The 27,912-nt window shown below is 37.0% G+C and overlaps 1 protein-coding gene and 1 pseudogene across 2 annotated transcripts in view; both read right to left on the bottom strand.

The window, feature by feature from the left end:
• The window catches only part of PRKG1 (protein kinase cGMP-dependent 1), a 1,324,128-nt gene that overhangs the window by 977,705 nt on the left and 318,511 nt on the right, over window positions 1–27,912 (bottom strand). The gene's annotated exons all lie outside the window — the stretch shown is intronic.
• LOC103887628 lies at window positions 8,493–13,504 on the bottom strand (annotated as a pseudogene).

Here is a 27,912-nt window from a genome sequence, read left to right as displayed (position 1 = left end):
AAATTGATCCCATTTATAATAGCTCCCCAAAATACCTAAGAATAAATTTAACCAAGGAATGAAACATATTTGCACTGAAAACTAGACACTAATGAAAGACATTGAAGAAGATCCAAATAAATGAAAAGATATCTCAGATTCATGAATTGGAAGAATATTGTTTAAATATCCATACTGCCCAAAGTGATGTACAGATTCAATTCAGTCCCTATGAAAATACCAGTGACATTCTGCACAGAAATAGAAAAGAAATCCTAAAATTAATGTGGAACCACAAAAGATCCCAATGAGTGAAAATAATCTTGACTGTAAAGAACAAAGCTGGAGGCACCTGACTTCAAAATATATCACAAAGTTATTGTAACCAAATTATAATGATCCTGGCAGGAAAACAGACACGTAGACCAGTGGAACAGAAGAGAAAGGGCAGAAATAAATCTCTACATTCACAGCCAACTGATTTATGACAAAGGCACCAAGAGTATATAAGGGGGAAGGGAGAGTCTGTTCAATAGATGGTGTAGGGGAAACTGAATATCCACATGTAGAAGAATGAAATTAGACCCTTATCTCACATCATATACAAAAATAAACTAAAAATGATTTAAAGAGTAAAATGGAAAGCCGAAAACTATACAACTATTAGAAGAAAACCTAGGGAAAAGGTTCCATGACAGTGGCTTCGGCAATGAATTTTTGGATATGACACCAAAGGCAATGGCAACAAAATCAAAAATAGACAAATTACATCAAAATAAAAAGCAACAGTGTGAAGAGACAATCTGTAGAATGGGAGAAAACATTTGTAAACTATATATCTGTTAAGGGGTTAATATCTAAAATATATAAGAAACTAAGACAATTTAACAGCAAGAATACAAGTAACCCCATTAAAAATGAGCAAAGTCTGTTCCCCAAAAACCTTTTTTGAAAAAAAAATAAATTAAAAAAATAAAATGTACCTAATATCCCCCCAAAATGGGCAAAGGTCCTGAATAGACATTTCTCAAAATAAGACAAACGAATGGCTAACAGATATAATTAAAAAATGCTCGACATCACTAATCATCAGAGAAATGCAAATTAAAATTCCAATGTTGTATCACTTCACACTTGTTAGATTGGCTATGATCAAAAAGACAAAATATAACAAGTATCAGCGAAGATGTGAAGAAAAGGAAATCCTGGTGTACTTTTGGTGTGAATGTAAATTAATACAGCCAGTATGAAAAACAGTATAATGTTTCTTCAAAAAGTTAAAAATAGAAGTACCATATAATCCATCAAAGCCAATGTATATATAGTTATATACTAATATACACCAACACTAGGTATATATCCAAAGGAAATGAAATTAGTATCTTGAAGAGATATTTGCACTTCCATGTTCATTGCAGCACTATTCACAATAGCCAAGCTATGGAATCAACTGAAGTTTCCATCAGTGGATGAATGATACAGAAAATGTCACAAATACACACAATGGAATACTATTCAACCTTCTAAAAAGAAGGAAATCTTGTCACTTGAGACAACATGGATGAACCTGGAAGACATCACGTTAAGTGAAATAAACCAGGCACAGAAAGAAATTTATTGCATGATCTCACTCATACGTGGAATCTAAAAAAGTTTATCTCACAAAAGTAAACAGTAGAATGGTGGCTACAAGAGGCTGCAGTGGGGAGGGATTTTGGAAGGGGTTAAGAAGATATTGATCAAAGGATACAAAATTTCAGTAATGTAGGAGGAATAAGGTCAAGAGATCTATTGTATAACATTGTGACTATGGTTAATAATATTCCTGTGTTCTTGAAAAATGCTAATAGAATGGATGTAAAGTGTTCTCACCACAAAAATGGTAACTACATGTGGTAATGCATATGGTAATTAGCTAGACTTAGTCATTCCACAATGTATATATACTTCAAACTATCATTTTGTGCATGGTAAATACAGTCATGTGCCACATAATGATATTTCGGTCAACGATGAATCATATATATGACGGAGATCTCAATTAGATTGTAATGCTGTGTTTCCACTGTGTCTTTCTATGTTTAGACATATTTATATACTCATATATTTATCATTGCGTTACAATGACCTAAAATATTCAGTAGAGTAACACACTGAACAGGTTTGTAACCTCGAAGCAATAGGCTGTATTGCATACCTTAAGTGTGTAGTAGGCTATAACATCCAGGCTTTTGTAAGTATACTCTATGATGTTTGCACAATGAAATTACCTAACAATGCATTTCTCTGAAGATATCTCTGACCTTAAGTGACATGTCTGTACATGCAATTTTATCTGTTAGTTCTTTCATTTTTAAAAATTTTTTTTTAAAAAAGAAAAGAAAACCACATTTTTTGCTATCTTGTTTTAGTTTACTTTTTTTTTTTTTTTGAGATAGAGTCTCACTCTGTAGCCCAGGCTGGAGTACAGTGGTGCAATCTTGGTTCACTGCGACCTCCGCCTCCTGAGTTCAAGCAATCCTCCTGCCTCAAGCTGCCGGGTAGCAGGGATTACAGGCGCACACCACCAGGATTGGCTAATTTTTTTTGTATTTTTAGTACAGACAGGGTTTCATCATGTTGGCCAGGCTGCTCATGAACTCCTGACCTCAAGTGATCCACTCACCTCGGCCTCCCAAAGTGCTGGGATTACAGGCGTGAGCCACCATGCCCAGCCTTGTTTTACTTTTCTTTAACCTGACAGTTAACCACTGTTGTTACTTTTTGGGAGCTAGATAATATTTTTTTAGGTTCTTGATTAAATGGTAAATATTCCACAAGACACATATGCAGTATACATGCTGACTTGATTAATTTTTTGTAACACTTTTGTATTTTTGTAATACTATTTTCATGATCAACACAATAAATAAGAGACAAATATCTTTGTTTGCAAGAAAACAAAGTTTCCCAAGCATAGTATGATTACATAAGTTTTACTATTTCTTAGCTTCTATGCACGAATTCTAACCTAATGAAAAAACTCAAGGTTTTTATTCTATGTTGAAGAAGATATTTAAGTAACTGTATTTAGCACTTAAATAATCTGTGTCCCAAAGATAAAGCACTGGGAAAGCTATTATTTTTAACTCTCATGACAGTCAGTGAGCTGAGGCTTGTATTTATGATAAAGAAATCATTACGTTGAAAGTAACTTTTGTTTTTACTCTAGCCTATCTCTTCTTGCCCATACATCAAGAAAGAAAATTAGCTATTTTTTAAAGGCAAAGCTAGCAAACTTAAAATGCATCTTGCATATTCTCTGGAGTAATTACTTGAGTATTTTATCCATTAATTTGATAATTTGCAGGATATTAATGAAAAAAATTTACTACAGAATTGATGTCATTATGTCCCAGAAACTTATTTACTCCTGTCATCATAATTTTCAGAAATATGTGTCTGGAGAAATTTAAATAGCCGTAGGAATGCCAGACCTTATATCCAGACCCATGCTGATAAACTTGTAACTCTGTTATCTAAAAAGTGCTGTCACTTCAAAAATATGCAAGTTGACTTGAAAATTGAAATGAGGTCAGTAGTTGCATTTAAACTTCTTCCAGTCTTCCTAACTAATTTAAAGTATGAATAGTAAAATAAATTGAGCACTTGCAGACTATTACATTTCAGATAGGAATCTGAGTTCTTTAATAGAAACACATAATCATAAGCCTATTCAACTGCTTCAGGTCTAGTGTTATTAGGCAATCCTAGGGACTTAGGTTAATGCTACAAATACCTAGTGCAAAAGTGGGAAACTCCTGACACGTGACACAAGATGAGACAGACCAGCAGCTTTCTTTTTTTTTTTTTTTTTTTTTTTTTTTTTTTTTTTTTTTGAGACGGAGTCTGGCTCTGTAGCCCAGGCTAGAGTGCAGTGGCCGGATCTCAGCTCACTGCAAGCTCCGCCTCCCGGGTTCACGCCATTCTCCGGCCTCAGCCTCCCGAGTAGCTGGGGCTACAGGCGCCCGCCACCTCGCCCGGCTAGTTTTTTGTATTTCTTAGTAGAGACGGGGTTTGCACCGTGTTAGCCAGGATGGTCTCGATCTCCTGACCTCGTGATCCACCCGTCTCGGCCTCCCAAAGTGCTGGGATTACAGGCTTGAGCCACCGCGCCCGGCCAGACCAGCAGCTTTCTAAAGTTGCTGGGCACCTCATCAAAGTCAGTACTCGGAAAACAGTATCCTCTCCCTCTCTTTTCTAAAACCAAAAAGACCCCTTTCTCCTTGGCTTAGGCAGGTGCATGTCTCCCAGCAAGTTTCAGCACAGATGGGATGGTTTTCTAACTGCAGTAGGATGGTTGGAGCTGAGACTGGGTCCCTGAGGGAGTCTGCTGTCAGGCCAAGGCTGGAGAAACAGGTCTTGTTGGCCCAGATGGGGCTTGCATCTCACAGCAAGTCCCTGCACAGCCAGGAAAGAAACTATAAAACTACTAGAAGAAAATATTGGAGAAACACTACAGGACATTGGTCTGGGTCAAGATTTTTTGGGTAAGACCTCCAAAGTACAAGCGACAAAAGCAAATATAGGAAAATGGAATTACAATAAGCTAAAAAGCTTCTGCATACCAAAGGAAACAATTAACAAAGGGAAGAGACAACCTACAGTATCAGAGAAAATATTTGCAAACTATCCATCTGACAAGAGATATATTGAAAAACTTGACGAGCCAGGCATGGTGGCTCACGCCTGTAATTCCAACACTTGGGGAGAATGAAGCAGGTGTATCACTTGAGGTCAGGAGTTCAAGACCAGCCTGGCCAACATGGTGAAACTATGTTTCTATTAAAAATACAAAGATTGCTTGAACCCAGGAGGCGGAGGTTGCAGTGAGCAGAGATCACGCCAGTGCACTCCAGCCTGGGTGACAGAGCAAGACTCCATCTCAAAACAAAACAAAACAAACTCAAACAATTCAATCACTTAAAAAACATCATTATCATCAAATTTAAAACTGGGTAAAAGACCTGAATAGATATTTCTGGAAAAAAGATCTACAAATGGCAAACAGGTATATTTCAAAAAATGCTCAAAATCACCAATTATTAGGGAAATGCAAATTAAAACCACAAACAGATATCGTCTCACCCCAGTTCAAATGGCTATAAAAAGACAAAGTACTGGAGAGGATGTAAAGAAAGGGGTTCTCTTTTACACTGTTGGTGGGAATGTAAATTAGTACAACTATTATAGAAAACATTATGGAGATTTCTCGAAAGCCTAAAAAGAGAACTACCACATGATCTAGCTATCCCACTGCTGAAAGGAAATCAGTATATGAACGTGATATCTGCACTCTGGTGTTTACTAAAGCATTATTCACAATAGTCAAGATATTCAAGCAACATAAGTGTCTATCAGTGGATACATGGATAAAGAAAATGTGAGATAATACACAGTGGAAGGAATCTCTTCTTTTCTTTTCTTTTTTTTTCTTTTTTGAGACGGAGTCTCGTCCTGTTGCCCAGGCTGGAGTGGTGCAGTGGCGCAATCTCGGCTCACTGCAAGCTCCGACTCCCGGGTTCACACCATTCTCCTGCCTCAGCCTCTCGAGTAGCTGGGACTACAGGCCCCCGCCACCACGCCCGGCTAATGTTTTTAATTTTTGTATTTTTAGTAGAGACGGAGTTTCACCGTGTTAGCCAGGATGGTCTCGATCTCCTGACCTTGTGATCCGCCCACCTCGGCCTTCCAAAATGCTGGGATTACAGGCCTGAGCCACTGTGCCCGGCCCACAATGGAATCTTAATGGGCCATAACAAAGGATAAAATCTTGTCATTTGCAGCAATATAGATGGAACTGGAGGTCACTGTGTTAAGTGAAATAAGCACAGCACAGAAAAGACAAACATCACATGTTTGCACTCATACGTGGGAGCTAAAAAGGTGGATCTCATATTGGTTGAAAGTAGAATGGTGGTTACTAGAAGCCTGGAAGGAAAGGAAAGTTGGAGAACAAAGAGTAGTTGGTTAATGGGTGCAAAAGTAAAGAGAGAAGCTATCAGTTCTAGTGTTCAATAATAGAGTATTTTATAGTTACACAGTTAACAATAATTTGTTGTATATTTCAAAATAGCTAGAAGAATTGTTATATTCCCAACACAAAGAAAAAATAAATGTTTGAGGGGATAGATATCCCAATTACTCTGATTTGATCATTCCACATTGTAGATATGTATCAAAATATCACACACATCCCAAAGATATGTACAACTACGGCATATAAATTATTTTATTTTATTTTTAGACACAGGGACTTGCTTTGTCAGAGTTCAGCTATGAGATTATAACTCACTGTAGCCTCAAACTCCTGGGCTCAAGCAATCTCCTGCCTCAGCCTCCTGAGTAGCTGGGACTACAGGCACGTGCCACCATGCCCGGATAATTAAAAAAAAATTTCTTTGTAAAGACAAGGTCTCTAGACCCGTCTTAGCTTCAAGTGACCCTCCAGCCTTGGTCTCCCAAAGTGCTGGGATTACAGGTGGAAGTCACTGCGTCCAGCCTGACATATCAATTTAGAAAAAAGAAAAAGATCATCCTTTTCCAGGAATTGTGAACTTCTTGTAGAATGCAGAAATATATAAGATTTTTATTATTATTATTATTATAACAACCAACCTAATATTCATGAAGGTCTTACTATGTGTATGACACCGTGCTAACTGCATTAATCTATTTCAGTTATTACTTCCATTTTGCAGATGAGAAAAATGAGGTTTAGGGGAGTTAAATAATTTGTTCTTTATTACTCAGCTGGAAATTACTAGAGTCTGAATATAGGTCATCTAATTCTGGAGCTTACACTTTTAATCAGTATTAAACTCTTTAATAACTAAGTCTAATGCTGACTATTTGAAGCAAAAACAACTTCTTGCCCTGATTTTTGTAATCTAGGCTAATTTTTCCACAATGAAGAGATGAAAAAGTAATTATTTCATATAATTTTTGAGGAAACAAATTACTGTGTTATGCATAAATATATCATATCCTAGCAATATTTTATTTGGTAATAGCATGCTCACAAAATCTTTTTGAGGTTTGAGGTTTGAGTTCCACCTCTGTCAATTAGTGTCTTTGTGAAAATAGAAGTGGTTTATTGATTTTTGTTTAGTTTTGTTTTGTTGTTAACATCACTGAGCATCTACTTTTCCATATGTAAGTGAATCTAACAAATGAATATAATGACAATAAAAATGTCTACTATTTAGTTTCCATAGGGATTAAATGAGATAATGTATATAAAGTACTTAGGTCAGTGCTCAGCATATTGTAACTGCTCAATAAATGCTTTCAAATAATTTAAAAATTGAGCATTAAAATAACAGCAATAATATTTGGTTGTTAGGAAGAGTATAAAGAAAAGTCAACCTTAGTGTGCACGAGCTTTTGAGGAGTAGAAAGAAAGGTACCCTTTAAGAAAATTACATTTAATGTGGTTAAATTACATTTAATTCAAGCTAGTAGTACTGTATCTAATTTGATAGACCTTAGTTTTTAAATAGGTCATCTAAATAACGGTTTTTCTGCAAAACCTCAGGAGATCCAAGTTTTAAAATACTATATTCTATTAAATTAGATGATGGATATCTAAGACAGCACACTTCTTGGCACATAGGCCTCAGAAAATGCTAGAACATATGCTAGTGAAAGTGTAGTTATTTATTCTATTACTATTACTATTATCTCGTTCTGTCTGTATCTGTATTTTCTCTGCTTCTCTGAGGCACTAAAATGAGAGCCTCACAATTGCCCAGGGAAGCAAGTTCTTGGACCTGGAAAGGCTGCAGAATCAATTTCAGGGTCAGACAGTTCTGTTTGATTTTTACAATCTAGAGACCAGCCTCATGTCAAACTGCAGAAAGAAACACATTCCAGATTTACACAAGGGTTAGAGAAAGACTGACTGACTGCATTTGCTCAAGATGACTCTCAGGATGAGAGATACACTTTTTTTTTTTTTTTTTTTAAACATTGATGCCAAACCTTCTTTTAGTAACGTAGAAAAGCACAGCTGTCACTGGCCTCAGGACTGACTAGCAAAATGCAGAGATTCCCTTTTTCCAGCTGAGATCATCTCCAGATAAAGAATTACTCAACCGGGAATGGGAAGGTGGAAATTGTACAGTCCTGAACTGTCGAATATGGTGGCTTCACATAGCAACTGAGATCTTGAAATGGGGTTAATCTAATTGAGACGTGCTATAAATGCAAAATATACACCGAATGACAAAGACTTTGTGTGAAAAATAGAATTTAATGTGATGCAAGATTTCCTAAGACTCACCATCTGTGGCTTACTAGCATTTATTTTATTTATTTTTTAATTTTTAATTTTTGAGGGTACATAATAAGTGCATGTATCTATAAGTCACATGAGATATTTTGATACAGGCATGCAATGCATAATAATCACATCAGGGTAAATAAGGTGTCCATCACCTCAAGCATTTATCTTTTGTGTTTCAAGCAATCCAAATATACTCTTAGTTATTTTTAAATGAAGAATTACATTAATTTTTACTATAGTCACCCTGTTGTGCTAGCAAATACTAGGTCTTATTTATTCTTTCTAACTGTTTTTCGTTCCCATTAACCATCCCCCCGCTACTACCCTTCCCGACCTCTGGTAACCATTCTTCTATTGTCTATCTCCATGAGTTCAACTGGTTTTAATTTTTAGCTCTCACATATAAGTGAGAACATGCGATGTTTGTCTTTCCGTGCCTAGCTTATTTCACTTAACATAGGCTAGCATTTATACTGCATATTTTTAACTATAATTAGGTTCTGTAGAGTCTAAAAAGGGAAGTCATTTCATCTACTTTATAGATAAGAATAAGTATGGTTAATAGTTACTGTATGCTTCTTATGTGCCATGTGCTGTGCAAAGGATGTTTCATTCATAATTTCATTTAATCTTGCTCTATTAAAAAGTTACACGCTTAACTCCATTTTATAGATGAGCTAACTGAGTCTTGGAGGATTTAACATGCTTAAGATTACACAGCTGAAGCCTAGTTATGTAAAGAGGTCGGTTTGACTTCAAAGACCACACTAATACTAACTTTTTTCTATGGTCTCCCATTGAATCATTTGTGGAAAAAGCACTGAATTGCATCATAGACACAAAAAAATTAAACAAAATGTTTTTCTAATTCCTCTAAATCTCTGTGTGGTACAAGGATATCTTCTTGCAGATAAATAGTTCTTCTGAAGTATCTGACCTTATCTGCTTCCTAGAAAATGCAGTCAAGTTGCAAATAAGGTACAGTGTTTTTTTCTGTTACTGAATAAAACAATTTGGGTCAAATTGTACCTGAAGGTACTTAGAATCCAATTATAGTTGATTCCTTGTTAAATCACTTATGCTAGTAACTGAACTTGTTAAAAGAGTAATTCCCAAGTATTTAAGGATAGAATGTTGATTTATAAAATACATTTTGCCTTTTATTGTATGTCTTTATTTTTCACGGGCACATTGTATTTATTTGAGAGACAGAGCAAGAAAGGACAGAAGTATTGGTGAGAGAAGAAGCCAGAGGCCCAGCCAATGTCCACCCCTTATTTGTTACTGACTGTCAGGTGTTTCCAGCTAATCTTCTTTGATTTGTGATTATTCTTTTTTGGTTGTTCTGGATTTGCCTGCATATGCTGCCATGGAAGTACTCATATGTCTCAGAGCAGACACATTCAAACACACAGGACACACCAAGCTGGTGGGTTACCCCAGTTGCTGTTCTCCACTTTGAATACCTTCTTCTAACCAGTTAAATATGTTTCCTATTTCTGGGGGCGGAAGGGTCAGGCAGTTGCCCCGAATGTGGAGTTCTTTAAGTTGGGTAAGCTCCCCAGTTTCCCTAGGCTGCAAGATCAGGTTGTTATCCCTAAAGCTGGATATCTGCAACTTTGTGAGCTTCCTAATATCTGGTTGCAGGATTTCAAAATCATTGTCACTTACCAAAGAGTGCACAGAAGGTGGTAAGGTAGATGAAGTTTCCAGGAAGAGAATTTTCATTCAAAGTGTACATCAAGTTCAGAAGGTCAAGAGCTGGGTAGAAAGCAAAATCCTTCAGGCAAAGTATTTAGCCCATTCATGCCCAGGTTCATGTGTTTGAGTTTCTGAAGGCTGCTGATCTGTGTGGGCAACTCCTCAATTTGGCTATTAAGGAAGTTGAGCACTTCCAAATTCTTCAGTTCTGCTGTGTTTGGTGGCACCACTGCAAGCATGTTATGGCTGAGGACCAGCTGTATGGTATGGGATAAGGAAAATGTGCCATTGACATGCTGGAGATGACCTAGTCACCCTGTCCACTTCCTGGCTGTCCACAAACTTTTTCAGAATCTTGGACATGGTCGCGAAGAGCAGCACCTAACAGCATGGGCATGGAATGACAGACTGCAGCAGGATGCACTTTTATTGTACTTCTGAAGCTATTTACATTTATTTGCTAGAAGAGCAACCTTTCTTTTTGAACTTGGCCAAATGTACAAAGCCATGGTTATCTGAATACTTATTTTATGACAGGGTAGTGATTAGGGAGATGGTCAACACATGTTGGTAGAAACATGCCTGGGAGATAAATTCCAGACTGAAACTTGAACTGTATCCTCATCTGTATGCTACTTCTAAAAGACGGACAGTGTCTAATAACTGAGAGTAAAGAATCTCCTTTCTGTTCACCAGTTTATGTGCCTAAAGTAGTGACAATAAATTGGCAGTAGTCCACAGATCAGAAAGGAAGGAAAAACAGCAAACAAAGACCACTACAAACCCAGCAATAGCACAAAGCAGGCCCAAAATTGTTAACTAGGTCAAAGAATAATGTTCTTCGTTCCTTTCTTCTAGGGATCTATAAAATAGTTCAAATATGTTGTTTCACTTATCTGTACACTTCTTCCCTGGAGGAATAGAGATTGGTAGAGATTCCCATTCAGCAAGAGATAAAATGGAAGCAGAAAAGAGAGCACTGACTTGGCCCAAGTCCGTTAACTAGTTTGTAATAGCTGCTCAAAGCACTCAAAATCTCCTTCAAGGGAGTATGTGGAAAACCCAGTGAATTCTGAGCTATCTAGGAAGCTTTCAAAGAAGAGAATTCAGAATTCACAAGAATGTGTAAGAATCCAATTTGAGACTGTATATTTTAACAAAATTGTCACAAATTTTCATGGTATATGCTTATAAAAAGAAATGGCAAGGATAATACTATAGTTAGCCAGCAGTTATGCATGAAGTGTTATTACAGAAATTATTTAACTGCCATGGGAAATGTCCTGACTTAAGACAAAATGAAAGCAAATCGACAGTGTAGGACTTCTGTCAACAAAATGAAGAGAAGAAATTTAAGCTCAGATTCTAAGCAATTTATCAAGATAGCCTCTAATTTAAAATATGTCAGACTGATCACAGAGAAACTTTTACAAAATACTCAAGAATTTCAGCTTATTTAAACATAATATACTCTAGCTTTCCTCCTCTGTTGAAGATTTTTATGAAAAAAAATCTTGCGATAAAAGTAATCTTTAAATCTGGTGTCATGATTCCTTGTCCTTGGAATGTCCCTCTGCTTTCCCTACTCTGCATTCAGATGCCTGACAGTGTTAACTCCTCACCAGACTCTGCCCCTTTATGCAATCCTCTTCAGTATTTCCATAGCATTGAAAGTCTTTACCATATACTAATCTTTTACTTATTTATTCTTACATAATCTTAAAAACCTATTTATATTGAAAACTGTATCATATAATGATACTAGTCAGTATCTTTGGGTCCTTATCAATGCTTTGACACCATGCTAAATGTGCTAAATGTTTTACATGGACCATTTTATTTAATCTTCATGATACTCTAGTGAGGTAGGCACATTCATCATCCTCATTTTACATCCCTAGAAAAGTAAAAGCTTACCAAATCCTTATGACATTTTATCTTTAGAAAGTGAGACTGGAAGAGGACCTTGGATGCTAGGCTAAGAAACATAAATTTCCATATTTTCACACATCAGGCAGATATCTACTGAATGCCTATCATGCCACAGTCTCTGAACAAAAGGCTGAGGACACATAAGTAAGTCAAGTATAATTTCTGTTTCCAAAGAGTTCCCAGTCTAGTGGATAATTTGGCTAGGGAAACATACAATTGCAATTATTGGATCAAATAAGCTACACTATAAAGTGTGTAGGAGGTACCACAGCACAGAGGATGAAAGGATTAACTCAGAGAAGGTTTTGCAGAAGATGTTTGGGCTGGCTTGTGGAATGGTTAGGAAAGAAGAAAAAGAATGGCAGGTACAAATGCCCATTACAGGAGAGAGTGTGGTGAGACAGGCTAGATCAGGTATGCTAGAGGAACAGATTGGTCAGGTTTTGGAGACCCTGGCATAACCTGGCTAAATAATCCAGACTTTATTCTATAGGAAATAGAAGGCATTGATGGATTGTTAAGTAACAGGGAACTGCTGGTGAGGAGCATGGTGACAGGAGTTGCAATGTTCAGAATCAACACCAGGCTATCCTTGACTTTATGAGTTTCCCATTGTTCATCTTCCTTGTCCTTGAAGTCTCACCTGTCCTGGCCTCCCTACTACTCTGGGCTCTTTACAATTTTACTCTTTATGTTAGTTGCTTCTTTCCCTTTCAACTAATTTGAGATGTCACCAGTTTATTCTGTTTAGGATTTATTATGTGTATTTAATGTCATTTACACATAAGGAGAGCCAAGGCTGTTTGTGTGTGTTAGGAATGAACTAAGATGAATAAGACATAGCTCCTGTTATTTCAATAAAATTGGGGGTTACTAATTTTAATCTTCAAATCAAATATTTGTGACTACTTTATATTTTTCTCTCTTGAATACTAAGTTAGTTTTGCCCACATGTGACTCTTGATTGACTTGTAAAATATCTGTAGTATGTAGGTCGTAAGAGGGGAAAACACTCATAAAAATTAAACACATAAACACCATGTATATAAAAAATTCAGCAATAGTTCGGTGTATAGTTGGTGCTTGCAAAATGTGTAAATTGAATCTGAATCTAAAGGGCTGTTAGCTAGCAGAATTTCAGTCCCTGTGATACCTGCAGGACAGGTGTGAAGGGGAAAAATTAAAGGACCTTTCATACCCATTAAATTATATCTTGTAGGCAGACACCTACCAACTTACCTGACCATGGAGATCACCAGCTACTTGAAACTGGGCTGCAGATTATGTGTGGGAAGATTTCTTGGCTATCAGAAAAAGTCAAGAGTTCATTTTATGCATCCAGCTCAAAAAAAGTTTAACTATCCACTCACTTTTGTACAATATCTCAAGCCTCATTCAGAATAAAAAAGCCATGTCATGAGTTGGTGACTGCTGCGTCAAGTTTTCTGTAATAGTCCTTGAAAAGAAACTTTGAAATGTATTAATATTTGAAACTAGAGTGTCCTAAATTTGGAGTCTTGCTCTTGTCGCCCAGGCTAGAGGGCAATGGCATGATCTCAGCTCACTGCAACTCCACCTCCCGGGTTCAAGTGACTCTCCTGCCTCAGCCTCCTGAGTAGCTGGGATTACAGGTGCCTGCCACCACGTCTGGCTGATTTTTGTATTTTTAGGAGAGATGGTGTTTTACCATGTTGGCCAGGCTGGTCTCGAACCCCTGACCTTGTAATCCACCTGCCTCTGCCTCCCAAAGTGCTGGGATTACAAGTGTGAGCCACCACACCCGGCCCCAACTTTGTCTTAAGAACAAAATATTGCTTACATGATTTAAGAACTCTTCATTCTATAAAGTAATAAAGTCACACATTTGTCAGCTTTAATAATATAAACACAGCTTTCATTTGATTTATCATAATTATTTCTTTACTTTTTTGTTCAACCATCAAAGTAGTATCTCATGTATTAGCTCTGAAAGTCTCCATACAAACTTTACCCAAAGAGACATTTGAATAAAATTCTTAAAGAGAATCTCTCTTAGATTTTCTTGTGTCCATTCAAAATGAGATAAACTCAAAAGTTCATTGAAAACAGAATGGTTATTTCTACTCCATCCTTCTGTTAGTCATATTGTAAAGGCTCTGGGAATGTTACTGGTTAGTGTTTTCATTGATCCTCTTGTGATTAACCTCATCTATCCCTGACATGGAGGGTAAACCCAATTATAGATTTTGGAAGAACAAATATCAAATTAAGTGTGATATAAACAGGCTACAAAACTCTGAAGATACGGATTAGATGCAGACAAATGAGTTATCCAAATAGGACCTGCTCATCTCTACACAAAATTTTATCACTTCTCCCTCTTGACTGAAATGCTCACTATATAATTGTGCAGCTTTCTCTCAAATCCCTGTGCATAACTATTCTGATATATAATTCTTTCTAATATCATATATTCATGCAAAACCTCTAGGACAGTAGAAATATCATTGAAATTGACCCACAACTGAATTACCTTTGCCATTTATTGGCTATGCGGTCTCAGGAAAGTTACTTAGATAATCCATGCTGTATTTTCCCACAGGATTGCTTGTAAGGATTAAATGGGATAGTCAGTGCCTAGACCAAATTCAAAATATAGTAAGAACTCAATAAATGGCCCCTCTTACCAATAAAATTCCAGATTAGTATTCAAGACATCCTACCTTACCATAAAAATACTGTGGTCACATATTCTCTTTCTTAAAGTTTCTTTATTATTTATAACTTTTACACTAAATTTGTTCAAAGCTGGATTTATTAGAACAACAAATGTCACCTGTTACATTTGCTTATTTGCACCCATATATTCAGCATAACCAATCACCTCTCACATGAGCAATTAGAAAACTCATTACACTTCTAAAGTCAAGGTCATTAAATTTTTCAATACATTACAATTGTGACTTGCTGGAAGAACAGTGACGACTGTTTCTTTTTTCGTCTCATGTTATGAAATCTCAAGAAATCAATCAGTTTTTTTGATTACAAAAAGTTCCTTTATTTGGACATAATATTGAAATAACTTGTCAGAATGTTAAGAGCTCAATACTCATTTCTCCTAATTGCTTTGAATAGTAGTACAGAATCTCATTACAAACTTTGTTCTCTACTGTAATGTAGTTTGAAAATCATACCCCAGCCAAGTTGATATTTGCTCATTCAATTTTTCTAGTAATTACAGTCGTTTTGGAAAAATGGCATGAGTAGAAACCAACCCAAGGGCATAGATGTGAGACCAATGGAGACATACAGTTAGAACTACAGAACTTGATGAGGTCCTGCTAGCTGTCTCATGTTGAAAACTTAAATGGCCATTTCCGAGACAGTGTAATAATGCATATGAAAACTTCACAGAGTCCACAAAGTCAGTTCTCATAAGAAAAGTCAATGGGCAGCTCAGAAATAGAATCTCACCTTTCATTTCTATCACTTGTTTTTCTTGGATGAATGCTTACTTCCTGTATGATGAATGTTCATAATTCTTTTTAGTTGTCAGTAGTTATCCAAGTTTCCTAAGCAATGTACTTAGAAGATGGCAACCAAGGGAAGAGAGTTGAATATTGCAATTGAAACAGCTTGCAAAAGAGTTGATCTGATGTGTATTTCATCATCCACATAATTGTTACTGTACTGCTTGGTAATTAGCTGTGAATGATAAGTGGTTCATGTAAATGAGCATATTGCAACTATTACTAATATAGAAATCTTTTGTAAGACCTTAGAATTTACAAACTGTGTTCACATGCATTATCCCATTTAATTAATTTCACCTTTATCTTTTTTTTTTCCTGCCAACTCCAGCATTTCAGGGATCAGCTAGAGTTAAAACAGCATGTGATCATATTACAGAGGGACTCGGAGATTCTCAGCATCCCTGAGGGATGTTTGTGGTTTAATAAATATTGAGGGAGATGTAAAACCTATGCCACCTGGAAAGCCCGGGCTCTACGAAGACATTACTCTGTGACCTTGCACAACATTCTTAAGTACATAAACATGTACATACATGTACACAAATATATCTGTGTATTAAAGTTTCTGAATCAAAGTTTTCTCATTCGTAAAAAGGTGAGGACCAGCCTGCCACATGTCAAGAAAGATTAGACCTCATTATACTTCTTGTTTGTGTCCTTTACCAGTTGCTGCACAGACTGAATACAGTAGGCAGCTCTTATCCATGAGTTCCACACCCATGGATTCATCCAAATGCAAATCAAAACTATTCAGAAAAATGTTTTCATGAAATTCCAAAAAGCAAAACTTGAATTTGCCATGTGCCAAGTACTACAGTGAATCCATGAGAATGAAGTGGTATGTAGGCCTTTTATTTGGTATTATAAGTAATCTAGAGATGATTTAAGGTATACAGGGGGATGTGTCCAGGTTATATGCAAATATTATGCTATTTTGTTTAGAGAAATGGGCACCTGCAAATTTTGGTATCTGCACTGGGTCCTGGAACCAATCCCCCATGGACACCAAGAGACAACTCTATAAGGCTACATACTACCGAAGTCAGAATTAAGAAGCATTTATTTTATTTCTTTTCCATCTCAGTCTTTAACCTATAGGAAAGAGAACACTTCTTTCTCATGCTGGAAGGTCCAAAGAAGTTACTCTGATTATTCCTGGTTCATGCCTTTGAGAAATGAGGACAGATAATGAGGTCTAATCTTTCTTGACATAGGGCAGGCTAGACTTTGTAGTAAAATTCATCCACAAAAGCAAAGTAAAATAAGATGGAATAGACTGAATAGGAGGGGAGAGAGGGAAAAGGAAGGGTAGAACCGTGTCTTACTCTTTACTCATCTAGAAAAGGGAATAGATGTATTGAAGCCAGAATTCAGTAAGCTTGCCTCTCTCTTACAGGGTCAATCTGACACAGATTCTCAGGTTACGGCCCTTCTTCCCAAACATTATTTAGGTTTAGACTTTGCCCAAGACTCCACAAATTAAAATTTAATCCAGAATATCAGCTGAGGAAGAATGTTCTATATGACTCAAAAACAATCCCACATACACATACCCTACACACACACACACACACACACACAATCACACACACTGCAACTTAATGGGAAGTGTGTTTGTCTCTTTCTTTATCAATCTGGAATAATGATATCAGCCCATGTCACAAGATTATGACAAAACTAAACTGAGATAATGAAACATTACAATTACCAACTGCTAAAGGAATGCTGTTAGATAATATTGCCCATAAATTAAATGTCATCATATGGCCTCCAGATTAGTTCCATAGTGAAAAACTTGGCAATATGTCCTACCAAAGAGTGAGCTTTTACAGTGAGAATAAAATTGTGTACCCCACTATTTGAGGGCTAGAAATAGTCTATTTGTGAAGGTTCATTCATCAGCTATGAGTCTATAAGTAAGTTTAGGTATATGTTTATATAAACACTGAAATACACATACACATACACACACATCCATCTGAACACTCCCTATGTTTGTTTATATATCTCTCTATGTCATTGTAATTTTAATATGGTCCTTCACACATGTGCAGAACCAGCTGTTTCTATCATCCTTTCTCACCTACCCCTGCCTCATTTGACATGAAATGTTATACCTCATCTCAGAGTGCACATTAATCAGATTTACAGTCTTCATATAATGGTCATTCCCACCCATTAGGACTTCTGGGTCACCCTGATAGTGAGTTGGCTGCCTCTCACTCTGGGGCTATTTGTCATAGTGCAGTTTTCCTTAGAAGATGCAGTTCTGCCATAACTATTAACTCTAACACTATTGTAAAAGAATGTTGAGTGAGAGTTTTGTAGTTTCCATTTTCCAGCTATTTTTCTATTCCATCATAGATGCCAATGAATGACCATATTCTAGGAAAGATAAGGGAATACCTAGAGCTTGATCATGAGCACAGGGGAATGGGTCCACTCAGGTTGTTGCAAAGAGACCTAGAAGATATCAGGAAGGGCTGGGAGTAGTGGCTCACACCTGCAATGCCAGCACTTTTGGAGGCTGAGGTGGGTGGATCGCCTGAGGTCAGGAGATGGAGACCAGCCTGAGCAATGTGGAGAAACCCCATATCTACTAAAAATACAAAATTAGTCAGGCGTGGTGGCGCATGCCTGTAATTACAGCTACTCAGGAGGCTGAGCAGGAAAATCACTTGAACCCGGGAGGCAGAGGTTGCGGTGAGCTGAGATCATGCCATTGCACTCCAGTCTGGGAAACAAGAGTGAAACACCATCTCAAAAAAAAAAAAAAAAGAAGAAGATATCAGAAAGAAGGCCTACGTGACCCTTCCCCCAGGCCCTCCTTTCCATAGTATGTTTACTTTTCAGAAGAACCTCTGATGAAATCCAAGTGTTTTGCGACAGGCAGATGATCATCTTCTCCTTGTCTAATGACATGGAAATCAGAACAAGCCAACACAGATGGTGAAATAAAAAGATAAAGCAAATTTGGTTGGTTGAACCTACATTTTGCAATGCTACAAATTTATGAACACTTTTGGTCAAGCAGCCATTCATTGTGATTCATGGAGATCTAAGGTACCGGTGCTCAAATTCCAAACTTCTGTCTTTCCCAAAGTGGGCCAGTGAATACTTCTTCACCTGTTATACACAAATGTCAAGCAACTGCCAATGTTCTCCAGGGACAAGTTAGTTAGTAATATGAGACACTGAATGAAAGAAACAGTTACACTGAACTGTTCCATGTAGCTGAACACACCACCTAAGTGCTAACAGGCATGCTGAGAAAGTGACCTTATTCAGCAAATATTTTTTGAGAACTCATGACACTGAAGGATACAAAGATGGGTATGAGACAAATTCTGGTTTCCAGAAGCTTACAGTTGAGCACAGACAATCAAACTTGCACATAAATAATCACAAACCAAGGCAGTATGTAATAAACACCCTCAAGAGAGATACAAAATGGTTAAGAGCTAAAAAGAGGGAGGATCTTTTTACTGTTCAAGTATTTTAAGAAAGATTTTATGGAGGAGGTACCTTTTGAACTTGACCCAGAGAAATGCTTACTATGTGAAAAGTGCTGTACACACTCCTCATTCCCTTTTTCCGCACCCATAATGACCTTTTCTCAGATGCACACTCTGCTTCTTCTGGTCCGAGATCTGCACAGGCTGGAAACAGCCTTCTTGTCTCAATCTAACCTAACACCTATACCTCAGGGAAGCCATTTGTGACTCAAAAATGAAACCCGATCACCCTGCTAGCATAGCAGTTTGCACCTGTCTTTCCCAGCACCAACCATAATGTGCAATTTTGCATTCATTTGGGTGACCTTTTAATATTAAGAACTGCCTACCCACCTGGACAGCAAGTTCCATAAGGAGGGCACCTTGTTTCATTTGTTCAATGCTATATCCTTACAACTAGCCGCAAGCACCCATAGAAGGCACTCAGTAACATTGGCCATATGTTTAAGTGACTGACATGAGAAAAAAGTATACAGTTAAGAAACACTGAAGGCTAAACAGGAAATAGTTACATAGTAGCCAAAAAATAAAAATATAGGTATAGTGAAAAGTCAGCCAAGTATAAGAGGCCACACTATCGAATGTGAATTTTTACTTATCCTTCCATGAACTCTTCCTGAATCTCACCAGCCAGGACACATTCCTGCTTCTAAGTACTTTCTGCATTTTCTATGGAATGATTTCTGTTAACCTTGTTCTTCATTAAACTGTGTGAGGACAGAAAAACTTCTTATTCATGTTTATACCCTCCATAGCCCAGAGCACAATGTTCATAATAGGTTCTTTTTACAAGCATAATTTTGTTATATAGATATATCGTGTAGTGGTGAAGTCTGGCCTTTTAGAGTATCCATCACCTGAAAAATGTACATTATACGCATTAGGTAATTTCTCAACATCCATTCCACATTCTACTCCCTCACCTTTCAGTTTCCAATGCCTATCATTCTACACTCTATGTCCATGTGTACACATTATTTATTTCTCACTAATAAGTGAGAACACACAGTACTTTTCTGTTTCTGAGTTGTCTCCCTTAAGACAATGACCTCCGGTTCCATTCATGTAGTAGAAAAAGATACGATTTCATTCTTTTCTATGACTGAGTAGTACTCCACTGTACACATGTATAGCACATTTTCTTTATTCAATCATCTGTTGATGGACAGTTAGGTTGATTCCATATTTTTACTATTATGAATACTGTTGCAATAAACATACAAATGCAGGTATCTTCTTGATATAACAATTTTTTTTCCCTTTGGGTAGATACTCAGTAGTGGGATTGCTGGGTTGAATGGTAGCTCTATTTGTAGTTATTTGAGAAATCTCAATACTGTTTTCCAAAGAGGTTGTACTAACTTATATTCTCACCAATTGTGTATGAGTGTTCCATTTTCTCTGCATCCTCATCAACATCCGTTATTTTTTGTATTTTTAGTAATAGCTATCCTGACTGGTATAAGATGCTAACTCATTGTGGTTTTAATTTGCCCTTTTCTGATGATTAGTGATAAGCATTTTTCATATGCTTGCTGGCCATTTGTATATCTCCTTTTGAAAAATACATATTCATGTCCTTTGCCCACTTTTTAATGGGATTTTTTGTTGTTGTTGCTGTCATTTGGTTGTAGGAGTTCCTTGTAAATTCCAGATATTAGTATTCTGTTGGATGAATAGTTTGCAAGTATTTTCTCCCATTCTGTAGGCTCTCTGTTCATTCTGTTGATTATGTAATCCAATAGGAGTTTATAAAAGACACTGGGATTTGAAAGATATTTGTGTTGGTTACTAAGATATTGCCTCTTAGCTCTAAACCCATCCTTCTGTTCTTTGTTTTCTGATGCAGACCCCATGGTTCAGCAAACTACATTTGCTGCACTTGAACAACTGGAAGACTGTTCACATCTGCCAGAAGAAACCCTGGGGAAGACAAGAAAGCAAGAGGAGGGAGAAGGAACTTACCCCTTCCTGCTTGGCTGTCCTTTTTGATTACATTACCCCAGGATTAGAACTTCACCTGGGCAGCAGCAGTTGGTCCCACTTTCCAGCTTCCTGTACACTCCAAGAACCAGCCTCATCATACTCTCAGCACTAGCACCAGTTGATGGTGCCCCCTCCTCAAAGGTCTCAGCTCCTTGCCAAAGTCTGATAAAACCACCTCCTCAGAAGACTGGGTTCCAGCTCAGTGAGATCTCGTCTGAGCTTGCAGGTCCTAAAACCCCACTTTTTCCCTTTAATTTACCCTAAATGTGCAATTGCTTCTTGCAGTTATTGACTCTGTGTTATTCTATTATTTTTCTAGCACCTCTCCTCAACCTGCTTGAACAATTTCTATATTAAATCACTTCTGATAAAATATCTCACATTATCTAGTTTCCTGGTCACATACCAACTACTGATTGTTAGGGACCAGTGAGAAGACTAATGTAATATCCTTGCTATTACCTTGCTCAGGAAAAAGACAATACGCCCCTGAAATCACAAGATGAGAATAAGAATGAAAAGATATTAACAATAACATCAGCTAATGCTTACTGAGCAATAGGCCCACATGCTTTGCATGAAACATGTAATTTAATCATTGCAAAATCCCTATGATGTAGTTAGTATCAACAGGCCTACTACCATACAAGGAAACTGAAATATGAAGAAGTTAAATGGCTTGTGCAGGATCACCAGAGAGTAAATAGTGAAATAGGCAGAGACCTGTTCCTATCTAAGCAAAAAGCCAACACTTTAAGCATCTCTGTACTTACCCAGTTTCCCTGACACCACAACTACTCACAGAAGTTACAAGTAATCTATACAAAGTAACGTAACAAAGCAAAAATATAGTACAGGAGTACAAGGGAAAGGAATTCACTTTGACAAGTTCTGAGATGTAGCAAAGCTCCATGGGATAAGTTAGCACATAAATATTTAATATACCTTAGGTACTTGAATTCCCAGTTGTTAATTGTTTCATTTTCTTATTTGGATTTCAAATTACTTTTCTTTGATTTAAGAGGCAAATAAACTAAAATGTGGAGCTCAGTAGACATAATCTACATTTGTGTTTACTGAATGTCTGAATTTTGACAACTAAAAACCTAGTGAAACCAAGTGAGATTAAATAGACTTTCTTTCTCAGGGAATCTCTTCTTTCCTTGGGGCTATATTAATCTGCTCTTAATACACAGAAAAATTAAGTTCTTAAAATTATTTAGAGTACCTCAAAAGTATAGCATAAAACTTTATAAAAGATGGACAGATATAAATAATATAGAACCTATTTCAGTCTCTGGTGGTTTATGTTCATCAGAGCTATTCCAAAAATTAACTGTCATAAAGTACATAGAATGCCTATTGCCTCTACTCAGGACAGCCTCTACTGTACATATTTAAATAAAAGGTAAGTAAACATAGAGACCAGGAGTTCAAAAATAAACATGAACTTGAGGAAAATGCAAGATTCATGTGAAATATTGAAGCACCATTCTACTAGAAAAATAGAACCCCACTTTTCACCACACTATCAGAAATAAGGAAAGGTGAGTCAATAAAATAGAGTGTTTAGTAGCAAATGCTCTCGAAAAGATCATCTTGGAGTCAAATCCTGGTGCCGCCACTGATTGCATTACCTTGGACAAGTTACTTAACCTCCACAGTCTTCTCAGCTTCTTTTTCTACAAAATTAAGATAATAATACTTTCCTACGTTAAAAAGCTAAGCGCAGTATCTGGAACATGCTAAGCTCTCAATAAATGTTAACTCTCATTTTACCTGGGAAACATGGAGTATAAAGGGATTTTGTGTATGCATGTACATAAATATATTTGTGTAGTAGTTACGCATTATATTAATATGATATATAAATATATTAACACTGTATACATTATCCATTGATAATCCATTGATAATACATCCAATGATAATGTATTATTGGTATAATACATTATCATTAAGTATCAAATTCTTACACAAATTGCAAGTTTGTTGATATTTCTCTAACTCAGGAAGGGAGTAACTGATACTCAGAATCCAGGAGAAACAGTCTGCTCCCCATTTTCATACTTCTGAAATGTGTAAGGCACAGGTGGAAGATGGTACTGCAGACAAAAGAATCCTTGAGTGGGAGCCAGAAGACTCCATGACTTCAAACAAATCCCTTTGACCTTTCTAAGTTGAAGTTTCTTCATTGGATAAATGGAGATATTCTCAACTTCCTTAGAGGAGTTTTGAGGGATTTAGTAAAATCACATAACTTTTGGCAATGTAAGTAAATGAACTTTGCAAAATACTCTGTAAGCTCCTTTCATAACTTCTGCTAATATTGTCTTCAGTGGGATCAGTTGGTCATGAATCCTGCCTCCTCAGAGAAGAATGATGAGACTAAGTCTTCTTTACTAGATATTATATATGGAGAGCAAAGCACAAATTTCTTTCCTGGATGGCTGAATTAATCCAAACATTGAAAACACATACTCCGGAGTGAGAGAAAGCTGATTAGCATCTCTCACAGGAAAAGGCATTCAGAATGGACATGTTTATTTTCTCTGCCTCCCCTTCAACATACACATATCAATTATGGAAACTCCCAGAACTACACAGGGGTACAACCAAGGCCATATTGGGTAAAAGCCTGGCTTTATATGGAAATTTGAAGAGGGAAATATGCATATCAATTTCAAATAGGTGATTTTCAAGCCCAAATCCCACTCTTGAATTCTGATATGCAACTTGCCATTCTCTCCTATGAAACTAAAATTTCAAAAAGAAGCTCGAAATGTAAGTCAACTATGAAATTTGGGTACAAATGCCATATTCTCTCTGCAATATACTCTCTGAGCCTATCCAGTGGAATGGAATGAAAAGAAAGTAGACTTTGACTCAGACCAAACTTAATTTCAATCCAGGTTCTGTTACTGTGAGGCCCTAAATAAGTCACGAAGACATCCTTGCTGTAGCATTGTCTTCAGTAAAATAATGATCATATAATGTCTACTTTCCAGAGCTATTCCAAGAATTAACCGTCATAAGGTACACATAATATTTGGTTTAGTGTCTATTGCATCTACTCAGGACTGCCTCCAAGAAGTGATGACCCGAGGCTTCCAATAGACAGAAATTGAACATATTCAACCTCTTATTCCTCTGTGATGTGTGATAGTTATTCTGATTACAAAAGCCCTCTATATCAGGAATGTGATATTAATTCACAATATATGTGCTTAGCAAGTCAAATTCTCTAGGAAGAAAATGATATTTTTATCCAGAAAAACATAAAACAATGCAAAATGTTATACTTTCACACAGTCAAAACAATTGCTCCAGAAAGCTGGAGCAGAGAAAAAAGGAATGCTATTTTGGTGTTCACATGGTTATAAGGAAGATGCTGAAATCAGCACGTTCTCCTGAGTGCATGGATCACTCAAGGTATAGAACATTCTGTTCATGCTGCCCTAAGGCTAATTGAAAGGCTTCTGCAAGGTAAACAGATCTTAGAAAGTTTTTTATTTGGGGGATTTTTCTGGAAAAAGTTATTTATTTACTTATTATTTGGAGAGAGGCACTCTTTCCAGTAAAGTAGTCTCTTGTAAATTAGCCCTTTAACAAATGCCTCTACCAGTCACCCCCAACAGCTTTTCTGTGCAGGAAGCCAACATAAAGGAAAGTTAGTAAGTCAAGCCACAAAAGTATACATATAATTCAAGGGCATTTCTGAAAATGTATAAAGCAGGATAGGAGGCCTATCCTTTAAGGTTACTGTTCTATTTCTAAAATGAAACTCTACTCTTGGAAGAACTAGGGTAGCAGTCTCATAGCTATTGCCCTAAAATTGAAGGGCTACCTTTCTAGAGGTGAGTGTTCCCATAAGATGCAAGCTCAGTCCTGTGATTCAATGCATCCCCAGACCTTCAGGGAGGCTCTGGAAAATAGGATCTGTCCAACTGACAAGTGACCAGTTGATCAAAGCTGCTGAATGCACCATGACAAAGTCTTCATTCTCTAGCAGCACATAGAAAGAATGGCCTTGCTGATTCTGGCCCTGGGTTGAAGCACTAGCTCTGATCTCTCAACCCCTTACAAGTAATGTGATGTAAGGAAGTGACAAACTTCTGGTCCCCCATTTCTTCATCTGTAAGATATTTAAAGTGTCTCTGGATCTTATCAGAAAGTCCAATCCCTCGTATATGATTAAAATAGATTTTACATCATCCTTTGATATTCAACCTAATTATTATATCAGTTGTTCACGTTTTTTCCTTAGAGATATTTGATTCTACGTAATGTTTTCAAATTAATTTTTTAATATTACATCACTATATGATATTTACTATATCAAGGTTTCCTTTTGCTCTATATGTATCTTTTCTAACTTATTTTTCAAGTGTTTACACTGATTTATTTTTATTAGCACATTCCTCTTAAGGTTTTTCTCCCAAAGAAAATTCCAATTTGGACCACTGAAACCTAATGATCATTTACAATGTCTTAAAATATTTTGGCTGGGCACGGTGGCTCATGCCTGTAATCCCGGCACTTTGGGAGGCCGAGGTGGGCAGATCACCTGATATCAGGAGTTCAAGAACAGCCTGGCCAACATGACGAAACCCCATCTCTACTAAAAATACCAAAATTAACTGGGCATGGTAGCAGGTGCCTGTAATCCCAGCTATTTGGGAGGCTGAGGAAGAATTGCTTGAACCTGAGGGGCAGAGGTTGCGGTGAGCTGAGATCACAACACTGCACTCCAGCCTGGGCGACAGAGCAAGACTCTGTCTCAAATATGTATATATATATATAATATTTTGGATATAGTTTTATTTTAAAATTGAAAAATAGTTTGTGATATCTTAGAGAGAATTAAATACTAAAGATATGTTTTATTTACTTTTTCTGTTAGAAAAAGGCAATAACACTGGAGACAAAAATCAAATTTAATATTATTATCTTCTCCAGAAAGTAAGAATGTATTTATACTTTCACTGTTTATATTAAAAAGCAAATAAGATCCGCCATGACCGGTAAGATGAGAATTTTTAAAGAAATTTACAGCAAAGTTTTCTAGGTTAGCAGTAATTGCTAATCATTGAGTTGAAAGAGTAAAAGAGACTGATCAGTTTTCCATCAAGCAGAGACCAGGGGCATTTCTCACAAATAAGGCATGGTTTTGGCAGACGTCACTGACCATTCACACAGGAGGGACATCTTAAACTAAATAGGCCTGTTTGATCTTCTACTTGGTGACTCATAGCCATTGATTGCTGTGAAGACTAGCAGTAAACATTTAACTCTTAGAAAATCTTGAGTTAAATAAAGCGATAGTGCCATGTAAAAGATACTGTATTATTCATATTAAAAAAATTAAAGTGAACATTGCACGGAAACTTGGGAAGTCTTTGAGAGAAAAGAATAGAGGAAGATGTATCTTCCTAAAGTTTTAATGTTGGACAGAAAATGGCATTTTGTTAATATCTTACATTTATGTCCCTTGTGGAATAGCTTTCTCTGGGTATATTCTTGACTGCCCCACATTCGCAAACAAACCAATCTTAACCAGGTTTCAAACCAATCTTAACCCGGTTGAAATAGCATCCATTCCCTGGGGCTTACTTTATTCCCTTCTTTCCCTGGGTGGAATTAATCTCTCTATCCTATAAAGGGCCAAAATACTTTTGCAAGAAGCTCCACCACACAGGCTGTGTGACCTTGGGTGAAATACTTAACTTCTCTGAACTTTAACTGTAAAATAGAGTTTCAAGTTTCCTACTTTTAAAAGGAGGGTAATAATAGTACCTTCTTTATAGACTTATTATAGTGATTAAATGAGGTCATATTTACAGCAGATGTTCCATATTTCCTGCTTGGAAGACAGCCTGTCCATTGTGAGTGCTGGATAAGTGTTTGTTAAGTAATGAAATAAAGTACATCTCAAATGTGACTCACTGTCTTTATCCTCTCTTGTAGCCTGGAAGCTTTTCTCAGTTAAAGACAGTATCTTCAAACCCCCGTATTTGGTAAGCTTTTCCTGGTTTTGGTAGCAGTTATAAATATCTGCTCATTTAAAAAAAAGTGAACTCCAGGTTTTGCTACCAATTAGTCATTTTAAAAGATTGGCCTGAAAGAACCAACACTGAAGATATTCCTATTTTTTCATACTTTCTTAGGCTATCATTAGGCCTCAATTACATCATCAGTGCTTATGACACACCATAGGCACTTAATAAACAGGCGCCAAGTGAATAAGGTCTAGTGAGCAAATAACTCTTCATCTCAAATTACTAAAATGACTAATATTTTACAGGGAATAATTCTGTGTCTACATTATCGCATTTACTAAAAATGTGTGTCAAGGCGATGTTATATACAATTTGAATAAAAGTTTTTAAATGTCTCTGGAAGGCATATTTACCATAAGGTCCTACATTAATTAATGTACCAGTTAATCAACAAGTGTCAATTAAACCTCTAGTAGTGCTCCTCCCTGTGCTAATGGCAGAGTGTATTTCAAAAGAAGTATAAGATACATCCTCAGTGGATTTACAGACTAGATGAAACAGGATATAGCTAACACTGTGGTTCCAAACCATTTGATCAGCACTCTGAGTAAAGTAACTTGAGAGAGGTCAGAGCACCAGGAACTGGACTAGAGGCTGATGGATGGGAAGAATTCACATTGATGACACATGAGAAGAGAAGGCAGGGACACATTCATCCTGATACCTCACTGCTCATACTGCTTTGCTCACACTCATCACACTAAGCTGAACTGGACTCCTCTGACTGCAAAACCATAGCCAAGAAGCCAAACCTGTAATGTCTGGTGGCAGTGGGGGAGTCTCAGGAGACAGGATCAATTAGAACAGGACTTCTTAAGGGAAAGTGGTCCCCACACTGGTAATTCAGCTCACATGCCCACAGACTGACTGGGCCAGCTTGCCTTCCATTGTCTGCCAACCCT

Source organism: Papio anubis, chromosome 11, assembly GCF_008728515.1.
Source record: "Papio anubis isolate 15944 chromosome 11, Panubis1.0, whole genome shotgun sequence".
Taxonomy (NCBI): Eukaryota; Metazoa; Chordata; class Mammalia; order Primates; family Cercopithecidae; genus Papio; species Papio anubis.
Note: the sequence above shows the minus strand (reverse complement) of the source record. Positions and strands in the feature narration are given on the sequence as shown.